We start from the raw sequence: 16282 nt of genomic DNA on the forward strand, positions 1-16282 counted from the left end.
GGTTAATGGGAATACTTCCTTAAAGAGCACCAGTGTAGCCGTCATTTGGCTTCCACACAGTATGGGTCATACCAAAAAGGACAAATGCTAGATTGTTTTCCTTTATTTGACAGTTTCTAAAATATAGATGGTGATGATTAAGTTTATGAGTTTTTCTTTTTCTTCAACATCATGGTGAACTCATCCTTTGGGGTTTTGTGGGTTTTTTTTTTTTTTTTTTTTGAGACAGTCTCACTATGTAGCCCAAACTGGCCTCGAATTCACGATGAGCTTGCTTCAGCCTTTTTGAGTGCTGGGATTACAGGTATGCACAACCACACCTGGCTGAACTCATCATTTGGACATGAAATCGAAATGTTTAATACATTGTTGTTGTTATTATTATTATTATTTGAATTGAAGTACTAGAGGTTGAACCCAAGGCCTTTGCACTGAGCTACATGCCTAGCCCTGTTTAAACATTTTTTATTTTGAGACAGACTTTTAAGAAGTTGTTGAATTTCCCAGGCTGAGCTCAAACTCACAGTCCTCCTGCCTCAGCCTCCCAGACTGCCACCCCACCTTGCTGTGGTTATTAATCCTATCGATGCTCAAATTGTCATTTTTGGCCAATGGGAACCTCTTTGTGTCGTCTCCTGTGTCCTTCTGGATGTGATGCTGGTAGTTTTCAACAGCTTTCTTGCCTCCTGAGGCAAGAAGACAAGATAGTCCAGGCTCAGCTGGGCATGGTGGTGCCTGCCCATAAATCCCTGCGCTTAGGAGCCAGAGGCAAGAGAACTGCCATGAATTTGAGGTCACCTTGGGCCATGGAGTCAGCTCAAAGCCAGATGAAACTACAAAGGAAAGAAGACCCTGACTCAAAAATGAAACAAAAAAGATACTCAAGGCTCATTTGAACATTTTGTGGTTCAGATATGGAACTGGCCGTTTTCCCAGGACATCCTGAATGTGGACTAAAATTGGTGTTTAGAGACCGTAACACAGTGCCAGGCCCTGATAGCAACTGACCAGGTGGTGGTTTCTAACCTTTTCAGTGGACAGAACCAGTAATCACTGTGTGACGAATGCCATTTTACAAGCAAAGATGCTCCTTAGTCCCCCATCAAACGGAAGCACTGAAGTCCTCCTGGACATGAATCTGACTCTCATGAGGCCCTTTAGAAAGCATCCTGGCTGTAATCCCACACTCTAGGAGGCTGAGGCAGGATGATTGCAAGTTTGAATTCATCTTGGGCTGTTGGCAAGACTGTCAAAAAAAAATGGCTTGGGTTCAACCTCCAGTACCACAAAAACAAACAAACAAACAAACAAAAAAAAAAAAAAAAAAAAAAAAGGAGAAGAGACCTGGGAGAAGACCACTTCTGGGTCCCCCAAATTTTATTCTCATGGCAATGATGGCAAATGGTCCAGCTCATTGATGATGGACCTTTTTAGAGCTTTCAATGATAACAAATAGCTGGCTGCAGCCTGTGTGCCGTAGGGCAGCCATCACTGGTCCACCCCTCCTATCCTCTGGAGACTGGATCATCTAGTCAGTCTGCATCCCGGCTGCACCCTGGAATCTCATGGGAAACTTCAGAGATGTACTAGGTGTGCATCTCAGTGGTCAAGTGCTTGCCCAGCACCCACAAGGCCATAGGTTCCACTTTAAACACAATCAGCTAGACCCAATTGACATGAACAGTCACGTGTGGGTAGCAACTACTATCTTAGAGGGTATTACTCTAGAAATTTCCTCACATCTCATGGCTTCATGTCTATAAAACAGGGAATAATAAGGGTAATTTCACTGGGAAATTGAAGGAATTAGAGCTAATATATATAAAGAATCCATTATACACAAAGTGCTCAGTAAAAAGCTGCTTATTTAACATCAGAACCTGCCACCCTTTAATACAAAGAAAAAAAGCTTCCCTGGAACAGGAGCACCCAGAAGCACCCCACGATGGAGGCTACAGATTCCAAGTGGTTCCAGAGAAACTCTTGGAAAATGTCCCTTAATTGCACAAGTCCAACTACAGTAGGAGGTGATCAGTTCGTAGGGCTGTATTTCATTACAGATCTCGCCGCAGCTCAATAAATTAAGCAATCACTCAAAATAACATGTTGCCGTAATCCCCTCTCCTGGAGCAGTTTCAAGTTGTTTGATTTTGTTTGTGTTAGTGCAGCCCTGAAAGGCGACTGGCATGGTCCTGGGCACTCCTCCCTCAATTCATCAGCCGCTCTCTGGAAACATCTTTGCAGTTCCTGACTGGCAGGAGGGAGCGTGCCAAGCCAAGCAGTTTTTTTTTTTTCTTCAGTTTTATCAAAACTGGAACCTTTTGCATCCTGTTGGCCTTGACGCAGTCCATCCACATTTCAGTCACCAAGATTTCTGGCAGATCTATCAGCAATGGAGACAGAAAGGGAACCCTCAGTTCCGGTGCTGGGCGCCGAAAGCTGATTCTGGGCGGCTTCTGCATTCTCATTTTCTCTCTAGTAGTTTATAATCACACAGCAGAATTTTGTTTCCCTTAGAAACTTGGCATCAGAGGTGTCAGCCTGGGAACATATTTGTTTGTGTAAATTAAAGAGAAGAATATGTTTTGACCATATTTAAGTTCTTACTGCGTTAAAGAAATAAATACTGGCGTGCATAATGCTTCCCACTGCAGAGTTCTGGCTCACCTTCCTAAACCCTGACTTTTGTTTCTAAAACTCAAACTAGCAAGCCCTCTGATTGGCCCATCTCTTTAGACTGCTATGGGACAACCTTGGAGGCTATGGCCACACCCACCCAGGCCCAAATAGAAAGTCACTTTCCCTGGGAACTTGCTTCCCCTCCCACACTGTGTCCTTGCTGGGGAGTGTCAGAACCAGGCACCCTCACACACACAGCAGAGGGGCTTGTGAATCATACGGTCTGTTTGCAGGGCACTGGGAAATTGCTGTAGAAATTCAAAACGCACCTATCCTCCTACAGAGAAGTCCCATTTCTAGGAACTTATCCTACAAAATATACTTGGCCATGTGCCGGAGAGAAAATATGCTATAAAGGCATATTATGGAGTTAATGCAAATGTTGGCCAGTAGAGGCCAGGGTAAGTAAGCGTGATGGGACGCTGGACATCATTAAAAAGAATGAGGTGGGCTGGAGAGCTGTCCTGTCCTCAGGATATATTGTGACCCTCTTGACCTTCTCAACAAACAAACAACACCCGTGAATCTGACCGTATTTACAAAATATATAAAGCTGCACACGGTGGTTACTTCTTAGAAAGATTAGAGTTTGAGAAAATTGCAAAGGAACTTCTTTATTTCTTATTTTGTTCTGTTGCATTATTTTTCTTACCACAAGTATATTATTTTATAAATCTGGGTAAGAGCTGAGGATGTAGTTCATACAGAGACCTCCGAGTACACGTGAGGCTTTGGATTCAATCCCCAGCACTGCAAAAGGAAAAGAGAGAAATCATAAAATGGGATGATTAAAAACCATTTCTACTGTTACACTCTGAATTGAGCAATGTAATACAACAATGCTCTTTTTAGTACCTGCTTGTTGGGGCAGTGGAGTGGGGGAGGAGGTCTCTCCTGCTGGTTACTGTTCAGCTCTTGCCTGGCCACAGGATTGTGCAGTAGGTAACAAACGGCTGAATGAACGAGTGAACACCCCTTGGAGAACAGCAGAGCTACACTGTCCTTCCGGTTCTCTCCTCTGAGACCCTCCCCAACCCCACGTTTTACTGTATACCCTTTCATGGCAAGACAGACACACCCTTGGGTGTCATCCTGACACACACAGGGGGCTCTGGACCTGTGGATGTTGGAGTTTATGTTGCATGACTCAGCATGTCTGCTCTGAACTCTATGCCCCAGAGAAAGGTATGTCTGTGGAAAAACATACATGAATATTCATAGCTGCACTGTTCACAATTGCCCCAGAGTGGGAACAACCCATATATCTATCAATTGGTAAATGGATAAACAAAATATGATTTGCCTATGCATGTATTAGGCTGATAGCAAGAAAAGGCATGAAGTCCTCATACATGCTACAACATGGCTGGACCTTGGGAATATCATGCCAGAGGTAAGGAGCTCAACTTAAAAGACCCAAGCCTGTTCCATTTCATTTATAGGAATTGTCCAGAAAAAGCAAATTTATAGAGATAGAAAGTAGATTAGTGATTGCTCAGGGTTGGGGACAATGGAGGATTGGGGTGGGCTAGATGGCTGCTGAAGGGTATGGGCTTCTTTCCAAGGCGATGAAAATATTCTAAAATGTATTGATGTTGGCTGCACATCTCTGTGAATACACTCCAAGCCACTGGATTGTGCCTTTTAAAGGCGAATTGCACGCACCTGTAATCCCAGCATCTGGGAGGCTTTTGCAGGAGGATCACAAGTTCAAGCCCACACTGAGCAACTTAGTGACTTAACAAGACCTTGTGTCAATAAACAAACAAGCAAATAAATAATGAAATGAAAAGGGAGGGGAAGTAGCGCAGTGTGAGGCCCTGGGTTAAGTCCTCAGTACTGGAAAGAATGAATTACATTTAAGTGAATTAAGTCTCAATAAAACTGCTGTTAAAAATCTTGCCCTCTTTGCCACTCTCTGGCAATGCTCCAGCCTTCTACCCTATTTGGAAAATTTTCCTCCCTCTTTCACAGGCTCACACACACAGCCATTACCTTATTAAATTTTTTTCCTTTTATCTTTTCTTTCATTCATTCTTTTTTTTCTTCTTTGGTGGGATGGAACAGGACACACACTACCCCTAGGCATACAGAGTGCACACCTCCTGATCAGCACACATACCACACGCACATACACAGAGAAACCACACTTCAGAATACAGCATTTAAACCACTGCTCAGCACACTGAGCGTATACCATCCCTAGGAACACGAAGCGCATACCACGCCTCAGCACTAAGAGTGCTTACCACACTTCAACACACACACTGCCCCTAGGAACACAAATTGCATACCACCCCCTGGGACACAGAGTGCATACAATCCCTACTCACACAGAGTGCATGCAACCCCACAGCACATAGTGTGCATACCGCCACGCTGCACACAGGTTACATAGCACCCCTCAGGACACAGAGTGCATAGCATCCCTCAGCACAGAAACAAATCTTAGGTACACAGAGTGCATACTACCCGTAGGCACACAGAGTACATACCGTACCCAGCATAGATACCACCCACAGGCACACAGAGTACATACTACCTCGCACAACACCTAGACACATAAAGCACATACCACACCTCAGCGCACAGACTGCAAACTACCCCTAAACACACAGAGTGGATACCACTCCTCAGCATACTGAGGGTCCGCTACACCTTAGTGCACACGCCACCCCTAGGCACACAGGGTGCCTACCACCCCTCAGACATAGAATGCATAACACCCTTCAGTACACAGCATGCATACCACCTCACAGCACACACACCAACCCTGGGCACACAGCGCATACCACTCTCGGGCACTCAGAGCACATACCACCCCTCAGCATACACAGAGCCACTAGGAACACTGAGTCAATAAAACTGCTCAGCACACAGGTGCATAATACACCTCAGCACACAAAATGTGTAACATCTTTAGGCTCCCAGAATTCATACCACACCTCGACACACAAACCACTTCTCAGTACACACCCATGCATACTACCCCTCAGCACACAATCACTCACAGGCACACAGAGTACATACCGCACTGAAGAACATAGACTGTATACCACACTTAGGGACACAGAGTTCATACCACTGCTAACACACTTGATGCATACTACCTCTCAGCGCATACACCACTAGTCACACAGAGTTCATACCATGCTTCAGCACACACAACACTCCTAGACACAGAGTCATACCACCGCTCAGCACACTGAATGCATAACACCCCTCAGCACACACACCACCTGTGGTGGATTGACAACTGGTGGTCAACTCATAATACCAGCTGAGCTGAATCAGCCTGGTGCTGAGTGTGCAGGGTACACTCGAAGATTGTTGCAACATAAAAAGGAGAACTGGAGAGGAATAATGGTTCTCTATGGTGGTTTGTTCTGTTGCCATTGGCTCTCCTGGAAGAGCTTGTCAAGCTTTTTTCCTTGTGTGAGTTTAGCTGTTCTCATCATCAGATGAGTTAGGGACCTTGTCTCTGAGAATGGCTGTGGCTCACTTTGGGGGAGCTCTGGTCTTTACCACTACCTAGCTCCAGAGGGGAAGATGATGCGCTATTCAGTCCCCAGGAGAAGTTTGTCATGCTGGCTTCCTGATATGTACTCGGCTGTTCTCATCATCAGAAGAGCTTGGGACCTCATTGTCACTCAGGATGGCTGTGGTACTTTTGAGAGGAGCCCTGGTTCTTACTTTGAGCGTTGCTTTTCTGGCTCCAGTGCAAAACTCCCTATCTATTGGCTCAGATCCTTCAACACTGACACGAACTTTCTGGCTTCCCCTGTAGACCTTTGGACCTGCCCAGTGCAGATCTATGAGACATTGTCATGGCTCCAGGTCTTCAGCTGGACTCATGCAGGACATTGCTGTGGGATCTGGGCCCTCAGATGAATTTTTTGAGTCTTTATTGTGTGGACAGATTTCCCGCACTTTTTGTGTTTGACTCTTAGGATGATTATTATAAATAATTCTATATGTTATGTGTCCTGTATTAAATTGTTTTTCTTGCAAACCCTGACTACACCACCACCCCTAGGCACACAGAGTGTACACTACTCCTCAGCACAAACACCACCCCCAGACACACAGTGTGCATGCCAACCACAGCAGAAAGAGTGAAAACCATTCCTTGGCACAGACTCTCCACCTAGAGAGTATACCACCACTCAGAAAAACACTATTCCTAGGCACACAGAGTGCATCCCATATCTAGGCAAACAAAGTAAGTATAAATTCTCAGTGCAAACACCATTCCTAGTCACACAGATGGCATACAGAGTGCATGCAACCAATCAGCACACGCAGTGCATGGCACCCATCAGAATACACAGTTCAAACCACCAGCACACACACCACCCCTACACAAGGTCCATACAACCTCTCAGCACACAGAGTCCATACTACCCCTGCGTATACAGACTGCATACTGCCCCCCTCACCACAAATACCACACCTAGCCACAGAAACATACACCCCTTAGCTCACAGAATGCTTACCACACCTACATTCACAGAGTGAATAACACCTCTCAACACACATGGCCACCACCTCCCAGCACATATAGTGAACACCACCCCTCAGCACACACACCACACCTAGGCACAGAGAGTACATACTACCCCTCAGCACAGAGTGCTTCCATTCCTCAGAAAACAGTGTGCATATCACCCCTCAGCACACACACCAGCCCAAAGCACACAGAGTGCATACAACCCCTGAGCACACAAAGTGTACACTCACCCTGAATACACACACCACCCCAGCACACACACAGTGCATACCATTCCTCTGCACACAGAATGAAAACCACCCCTAGGCACACAGAGTGACTATTGTAGTCAGGGGTTAAAGGGAGAACAATTATATACAGGGCACATTATTTATTGTATTATTTATACTGGTCACCCAAGGAGTCAAATACAAGAAGTACAGGAAATCTGTATATGCACCAGAGACCTGGCCAATCTAGCGGATGCCCTGGATCCCATGGCACTATCCTGCATGAGTTCAGCTGAGAACCTAGAGCCCATGACAATGTTTCCCATGAGTCCAGCTGAAGGCCTAGAGCCCATGACAATGACTCATGCAAGTTTGTTTCACAGATCTGTGCTGAGAAGGCCCAAAGTTCAGTGGTGAAAGCTAGAAAGTTTATGCAGAAGGATGAAGGACCTCTGCCAGAGGTTGAGGGTTCTGCACTGGAGCCAAGAAGCAAATGCTAAAAATAAGGACCAGGGCTCCCCCCAAAAGTATCACAGCCATCCTCAATGACAACGAGGTCCCAAACTCTGATGATGACATGAACGGCCTAGTACATATCTGGAAGCCAGTGTGACAAGCTCCTCCTGGAGATTAAACAGCACACATTTTCCCCTCTGGAGCCAGGAAGTGGTGCTCCAAGTAAGGACCAAAGCTTTCCCAAAGTGAACTACATCCATTCTCAGTGACAAGGTCCTGAGCTCCTCTGATATAACAGCTGAGTTCATATAAAGGGAGCCAGCATGATAAGCTCCTCCAGGAGAACCAACAGCCCCATACAACAATTAGGAGAATCCGTAATGCTATTTTTCCTCTCCAGGTCTCCTTTTTATGATGGCAACAATCCTCAGATGGGCCATTCATGTTCAGCACCACGCGGATTCAGTTCAGCTGGTGTTTCAGTCACCACCAGTTACCAATCCACTACAGCGACAACCATCCCTTGCCACACAGACTGCATACCTCCCCTCCGCACATACATACCACCCTTTTTAGGCATATATTGTGCATACCATCACTAATCACATACACTACTGCTAGGCACTCAGAGTGCCTACCACCCTGCAGCGCAAAGAGTGCATACCACCCATCAGTACATAGATTGTTTGTGTGCTGATGGTGGTATGCACTCTGTATGTTGAGGGGTGATGCCTAGGGATGGTGTGTGTGCTGAGGGATGGTGTGTGTGCTGAGGGATGGTGTGTGTGCTGAGGAACAGTATGCGATCTGTGTGACAATGGGCGGTATTTACTCTGTGTGCCTGGTGGTGGTATGTGTTCTGAGGGATGGTACGCATTCTGCACTAAGAGGTAGTATACACTTTGTGTATCTAGGGGTGGTGTGAGCGCTGAGGGGAACTTCCACAGTGTGTGCTGATGGGTGGTAGGCACTCTGGGTGCTAAGGGTTGTTATGCACACTGTGCCTAAGTTTTGTATGAATTACGAGTGCTGAGGAGTGGTACAGACTCTGTTTGCCTTTGAGTAGTTTGCTGAGGGGTGTTATGCACTCTGTGTGCCTAGTGGTTGTGTGGGCAGACATGTCACAAGCACTCTGTGTGTGCAGAGTTGGTATGTGTACTTAGAGATGCTATGTACTCTATGTGCTGAGTGTAGGTTTACATTCTATGAACCCTGGGGTGGTAAGCACCGTGTACTGCGGCGTTATAAAGCAGTCTGTGTTTTAAGGGGAAGTACTTACTCTGTGTTGCTGTGGGTGGTATGCACTCTGTGCACTTTGTGTGCTGAGAGGTGATATGCACTTTGACTGCATATGTGTGAGTTGCACTCTGTGTCTAGGGGTGGATGGCATGCACGCTTTGTGTCTAGAGTTGGTGTGGGTTCTGAGGGTTGGTATGTGCTCTGTGTTCTGGGGGTTGGTATGCACTCTGTGTGCCTAGGGGTAGTGTGTGTCATGAGGGGTGGTATGCTCTGTGTGACTAAGGGTGATATGCATTCTGTGTGCCGAGGGGTGGTGTGTGTGCGGAGTGATGATAAGTACTCTGTGGTATGCACTCTGGGCCCCAAGGGTGGTGTGTTTGTTGAGTGTGTTATGTTCTCTGTGTGCCTAGGGATGGTGTGTGTGCTGAGGGGTGGTAGGAACTCTGTATACAAGTGTAAAGCCATCAGACAGACAGGGAGAGAAGGAGAGGTGAAGAGTGGAGGCGGCAACACCTCAGTTCTCTTCTATGTGGCTGTCCAGGTGGAAGCGACACTGGCTGGCAACACTCAGTTTAATTAACAAATATAGCAGAGCTGGTGTGCACACCTGCAATCCCAGTACTCAGGAGGCTGAGGAAGTAAGATTCCCAAGAGTTCAAGGCCATCCTGGGCTACTTAGTGAGTTCAACACCAGCTTGAACTACACAAGAACCTTTCCAAAAAATTCAAGATAACATTCATTTTGTAACCACTGTATTGAGGCACTGGGAGGCACTATGGAGACCTGGGTGATTTCTCTTCCCTGCAGAAGAGTTCATAATCTAGGAGGCAGCAGAAAGGGAAAGTCATTGCTTGGGACCCGTCTTTGACACAAGCCTGAAAGGAAAGCCAGAGTACAGCATTGACCTGTGAAGACAGCGGGGGTAGGAATCTGCTTCCAGACAGAGCTCTGGAGTGAGGAGGATCCAATATCCTCCTGGGACTCCTGTGGGTGGGGAAAGGAGTCACCAGTCTCAGTCTTCCTGGAGGTGGGGCCTTCAGTGATAGATGCACAGTATTTCGGTGCCTGGGATGTTGTCCCTAGCAGGGACTGAACCTGTGAAATATCGCACATACAGGTCGGCACACAGAGGGGGCCCAGTAATTTCAGGGAGGCTGGTGTGCTCATCAATGCTTATAGACCAAATGCTCTGGGAAGCTGTGGCAGGAGAGTAACAAATTGAAGGCCAGTCTGGGAAATTTAGTGAGACTATGCCTAAAAGACAGAGAAAGGGAGAGAGGGACAGAGGGAAAGAAGGAAAGAGAAAGAGAGAGAAGAGAAGAGAAAGAAGAGAAGAGAAGAGAAGAGAAGAGAAGAGAAGAGAAGAGAAGAGAAGAGAAGAGGAAAATAAAGGAAAGGAGGGTCAGCCAGTGTGGGCAGACAGCCAGCAGATCCACCTCTGCCTGCTGGCCACTGCCACCAGGAGGCTGCTTCCTGAAGGCAGCCAGTGGGAACAGGAACAGGTAGCCAGGTAAGCCTGTGCACTCCACCATCAAACCACCACTGGAGGCCCTTGCTTCCTTTGGGCAGCCATCACCCACCAGGAGAATCAGACAAACACACCCCTGTCCTTGCCACATTGCAGGAGTCCTAGTGTAGACACACAGGCTGGGAGAAGCAGCCCCATCTCCACAACCCCTGATCACCGGGGAAGCCCCAGTGTAACTGCACAAATCTGGAGAGGCTCGCTCCATGCCCTGCTGCCTCCCTGTAAACCTGGGGTCAGAGGAACACAGGTGCCTGTCCCATTCCCCTACTCACAGAGGGGCAGCCAACATGGGAAGTGCCTGGGACTTCACTACCAGCTTGTGGGGAAGAACCCAGAAGTATGTCAAGATGAAGGAGCAAAAGGCAATCTCAGACCTCCAGCCCACATAGAACAAGTTTGGGAGATACAGTCATGGAAGAAAATGGAAGTCACGTATCTGAAATCTCTGAGAGAATAGCAACTGAAGCAAAGAAACAACTTCATGAGACTGTAAAATTAATCAAATCAAAAATAATGTCTCAGGTAAAACAAGAAATGAAAAACATAACAAAAGAATTGATCAGCATATCTAAAGAAGACATAGATAAAAAAGAGGAGCATAAAGAAAATCATGGAAACCTTGAATGAACAATATAGGAAGGAATTACAATGCATGAAACAGATTCTAAAAGATATCCAGGAAATTAAAAAGTCAATCAAAAGCTGGTAAAACCACTTGGGAGAGACTGAAGATAGACTTTAAGACCTTGAAGACAGGATTGCAGCTCAGGATCATGCAAGGAAAGATCTTTTAAAAATAACAAGGAACCAGGAAATAACAACATGATCAATGGCTGTAAGGCGATGCAAAGAGAAATAATTTAAGAGTGATAGGTATTAATGAAGAAGCAGAGATCAAACACAAATGAAATTAAATGGTTATTTACAGAAGTAATAGCAAAAAACTTCCCAAATATACAGATCAGTGAGGCACACAGAACTTCAACTAGCCATAACCAAAGTAAATCTACACCCAGCAATAATCCAGATCCCAGAAACTCAGCACAAGAACCAAATATTTTTTTTTTTGTCTTTTTCTTTTTTATGGGTACCAGGGATCGAACTCACGACTGCCTGCTTGCAACAGGCGCTTATGCCGCTGAGCTAAATCCCCAGCCCCTAAGAACCAAATATTAAAAGCTGTTAGAGAAATGAAACAGATCACCTATAAAAAAAAAAAAAAAACAATCAGAATCACAGCAGACTAGTCTACACAGACCATCAAGTCAAGAAGAGTTTGGAGTGAAGTATTTCAAACCCTGAAAGAAAACAACTTCCAACACAGATTGATACACCCTGCAAAACTATCTTTCAAAATGGAAGGAAAAGTAAGATACTTCCATGATAAAGAACAACTGAAGGAATTCATGATCACCAAACCAATCCTACAGAGAGTGCTAAAGCATAATCTAGAGAGAGAGAGAAAGATGACTGTGGTTCCAGGAACAGCAGCAGAGGAGGCTCACCAAACAGGACAGGCAACTAAATGAAGGGGAATTGTGGAGGGCCAACAGAGGAAGGATAGCATGGCAGAGACAAACCAATCTATGCTGGTTGTAACCATTAATGTAGATGGCCTCAGTTCAGCAATAAAAAGAAACACAGGGAGAATGGATCAAGAAACAAGATTCATCAAATGTGTATGTAAGAAACACATTTAGGGGCTGAGGATTTAGCTCAGCGGCATAAGCACCTGCCTTGCAAGCAGGCGGTCATGAGTTCGATCCCCGGTACTGATAAAAAGAGAAAAAAGAAACACATTTAACTAGAAAGGAAATTCATAGACTGAAAGTCAAAGGGGAGAAAACAATTGATCCATGCAACAGGAGACCAGAAAAAAGCAACGGTAACTTGTTCATCAACCACAGAATGGGTAAGAAAGATACCGTGTTTTCATTCCATAGAAAGCTACCCAGCTATAAAGTAGGATAATCTTGAGGCCCTTGTAGGTAAATGGATACAACTGGAGGTCATGTTCATGTGTGAAACAGTTTGAACTCACATTGGTGAACACTAACATAAAAAACGGAAGGAGTTAGTGGGATCCAAAAACACATAGATAGTATCAAAGTGATGGGGGAGGAAACACCTAGGAGGAGAAGGTGGTAACCAGTGTTAATTTCTCATTGCCTTGTCTTGAACTCTTTTAATGTTTTCACAGTTTTGTTAGATTTGGTTTTGTTTTGTCCTGTTTTGTTAGATTTTACGTGTCTGATGGTATGGGCAGCTATTTTGAACATATGAAATGTATAAAGGATAAACATGGTTGGTTTCCTATTATCTTATTTTGAAGTCTTATAATGCTTTCATTCTTTTGTTTAATTGGTTTTATTCTGTTTTGGAGCTGAGGATTTAGCTCAGTGGAACAGGTGCCTGCCTGGCATGAAGTGAGGTCGTGAGTTCAATAACAACAGTAACAGTAACAAAAAAACCAAAACAAACAAACAAAAACACACTGGTTTCATTCTGTTTTGCTTTGATTTTATTTTGTGTGATGGTATGAACAGCTATTCTGAAGAAAATAAGACATTATAGTAATCATTGTTCATTTCCTGTTATCTGATTTTGAAGTCCTGTAATGCTTCCATTCTTTTGTTTGGATTGGTTTTAGTCTGTTTTCTATTATTTGATTTCATTGTATATGAGGGTATGGACAGTTATTATGAAGACAACAGGGCACATTATGGTAGCCATTGTTGATTTCCTGTTGTCTAGTTGTGAAGTCCTGTGTTGCTTGCCTTGTTCTATTCTGATTTGCTTTGCTTTGTTTTGTTCTCTTTAAAATAAATAAAAGGAAAGGAGGCTTTGTGTAGTGGTGACGCACACCTATAATTCCAGCCCTCAAGAGACTGAGATAAGAGGATCACTGCAAATTTGAGGCCAGCCTGGGCTACACAGTGAGTTCAAGTCCAGCCTGAAGTAGGTAGTGAAACTCTATCTTTTTTTTTTTTTTTTTTTGTCTTTTTCCTTTTTATCGGTACCAGGGATCGAACTCACGACTGCCTGCTTGCAAGGCAGGTGCTTATGCCGCTGAGCTAAATCCCCAGCTCTGTGAAACTCTATCTTGATAAATAAATAAATAAGTGAATGAATAAATGATCTGGGATGCAGCTCAGGGCAAAGGTTCTGGGTTCAGTCCTCATCCTGTAACAAAACAAAACAAACAAATGGAACAGCAACAACCAAAAGAGCATGATAAATGAATACCAGAGTCACTGCACTTGTTAAATCTGGCCACAGGGCCTTTAGCTCAGTGGCAGAGCAATTGCCTAGCATGGGCCTTGGTTTTCATCCCCAGCATAGAGAAAAAATATCTGGGTCATTGAATGGGACAAGTTGGCAAAGTACAGACTACCAGCTGCAGTCCAGGTTAAAGTTTATTGTAACAGTCCACAATAAAAAAAAAAAAAAACAGATCAAAAGGTTAAATCCTAGACCTGTGAAATTATAAGGGAACTAAGAATTCTACTAATCTAATATCTTTTGGGGGGGGCAGGTGGAAAATGGGGATTGAACCCAGGACCTTCATACTGAGCTACATTTTGAAACAAGGTCTCATTTAGTCACTAAATTTCTCAATCTGGGCTCAAATTTGGTCATTCTCCTGCCTCAGTCTCCCAGAGTGCTGGGATTATTGGTGTGTGTCACCACAAGTGGCAACCCTTCTTAATTTTTAACTAATAATCTTTAATTATATGTTCATTTTATTTATTTTTTGAGAAAAGGTCTCATTATGTAGTTCAGGTTGGCCTTGAACTTGCAGCGAGAGATCCTCCTGCTTCAGCCTCCTCAGTGCTGGGATTACAGGCATGCACCACCCCACCCAGCTATCTGTGCATTTTAGAAAGTGTTTCTTCTGTATGCTTCTTCCTTCTTAAATGCTCACTTATAGCACAAATTTTAATTAGTAGTAAGTGAAGTCTAAGTGGCAAAGTAACTTCTTGAAGACTGTGCCACAATTCCTAAGCAGGCCAGCCTACAAGCTGTGCTTCCTCCTTCCTGATAACACCTCCGGGTCCTCATCCTGTCACATTGGAAAAGTGTTCAACCAGCAAGTAAAGGACAACATAATACAGATTTTGGTGTTAAATTTATTAAATTCTTAAATTCTGAGTGGTTGTTTTCTTTCTTTCTTTCCTTCTTTTTTCGAGACCAGGTCTTGCTGGTCTTGCTATGAGATTCAGATTCAGGTTGGCCTTGAACTCACTTTGTAGCCCAGGCAGGGCTGGAAGTTGCACTGATCCTCCTGCTTCAGCCTCCCCACCAGTCTGAATGTTGCTTTTTGAGCAATTAAAATATTACATGAAATATCTTTTTTAAATGAAAAAATTAAAACGATGATATAGAATTTCAAAACAAAATAATAGGGAGATTAATAATGGTAATATATTGGGTATTGTTATCTTCAAAGTAGTTGTTCAGATTAAAGCACAAACTTCTTTCTGATGAGCTAACAGAGATTAGTAGAATAATTATCTGTCATATATATTCTTTTTCTTTTTTTCTTTTCTCCTTCCCTCATGAAGCATCTTTTTTGCCTTCATGTTATTTATGAAAGGAAGTGGTTTGAGAAAAGCTTATTTAGCAGAGGATGAAATCTGAAGCATCTGGGGGACGAACACCTCCCTGCGGCCTTCAGGACCAGGCGCTCACAGATTTCCAGCGAACTGCACAGCATGCATATTTTGTCCCCTCGTGCATCGCGCCATTAAAACAGTCCCTTTCTCACAGCTCACCTCACTCCATGACTGCCAGGCCTGCTGGGGAGGCGCCCGCGCACCCAGGTCTCCTCTTCCCGACCCAGGCCGTGCACCCTTGCAGAGCCGCGGAAGGGGACCAGACCTTCTTCCCACGCCGCTCGGGTGCATTTCCTGAGCTCTGGGGGTGCTCCGGGGACCCTGCTAACTTCGCCCTATTGCCCAGGACCCTTTGTAAACTTCCTGGGCAAAGAAAAGCACATCTGCGACAACCCTGCTCAGCCCAGGGTGCCCACCATCCGCGGGGGCAACGCTGCAGAGCTGCGCTGCGGAGCGAGGAGCTGAGGGTCGCGGGCGGGCCGCTCCTCCCGGCTCCTCCCTCGTCCACTCCAGAGGCCGTGGCGCCTCCTTAACCCTCGCCAGAGGAAGGCGGGCCGCTGGAAAGGAGCTGGGGTCTGCAGCCGAGCCATCCCCACCCAGTAGCATCCTGATCCGAGCCGTCTCTGGCTCCCGGGAACAGGGACCGGCCGGAGCCCGAGCCGTAGCAGCGCGGGAGCCCAGGCGCCGAGGGGGCTGCGCGCACGGGACGGGCCTCGTGGGGGCGCTGCAGCCGCGGGAGCGGGTAAACCAGCTGGCGGCCTGGCCTCCGGACCCCGCCCCGGGTAGGAGCCGGGCCGCAGTGACCTGGCTGCAGTGACCTGGGCCGGGCACAGGGGACGCGCCTGTCCTCTCAGGCGATGGGACTCCATCCTGGCTCGGGAACTCCAAAAGTCGAGATTCTCCTTGAGGAAGCCACCGGCTTTTGGACGCACGCTGAGGACATTTGGGAACTTCGGAGGTAGAGAGGAAGGATCCTGCCCAAGTGGCAGGCACCCTGCCCCGGCCCAGGCCGTTACCAAGCTGGGCATCCTTAATTCTCTATGT

At 45.7% G+C, this 16282-nt stretch overlaps 1 long non-coding RNA gene across 2 annotated transcripts; it reads right to left on the reverse strand.

Annotated features, from left to right (window-relative positions):
• Window positions 1-1343: 1343 nt before the first annotated feature.
• LOC134470728 (uncharacterized) lies at window positions 1344-15904 on the reverse strand. Of its 2 annotated transcripts, none has more exons than XR_010039857.1 (3): window positions 15398-15904; window positions 3332-3429; window positions 1344-2541 (listed from the first exon to the last, which is right to left on the reverse strand). It is a non-coding gene; the product is annotated as an uncharacterized LOC134470728 (long non-coding RNA). The 2 variants fall into 2 exon arrangements; XR_010039858.1 differs by lacking the exon at window positions 15398-15904 and adding an exon at window positions 3535-4476.
• Between the last annotated feature and the right edge of the window lie 378 nt (window positions 15905-16282).

Source organism: Cavia porcellus, unplaced genomic scaffold (assembly GCF_034190915.1).
Source record: "Cavia porcellus strain 051 isolate PalLab524CR breed Dunkin Hartley unplaced genomic scaffold, mCavPor4.1 scaffold_16, whole genome shotgun sequence".
NCBI lineage: Eukaryota > Metazoa > Chordata > Mammalia > Rodentia > Caviidae > Cavia > Cavia porcellus.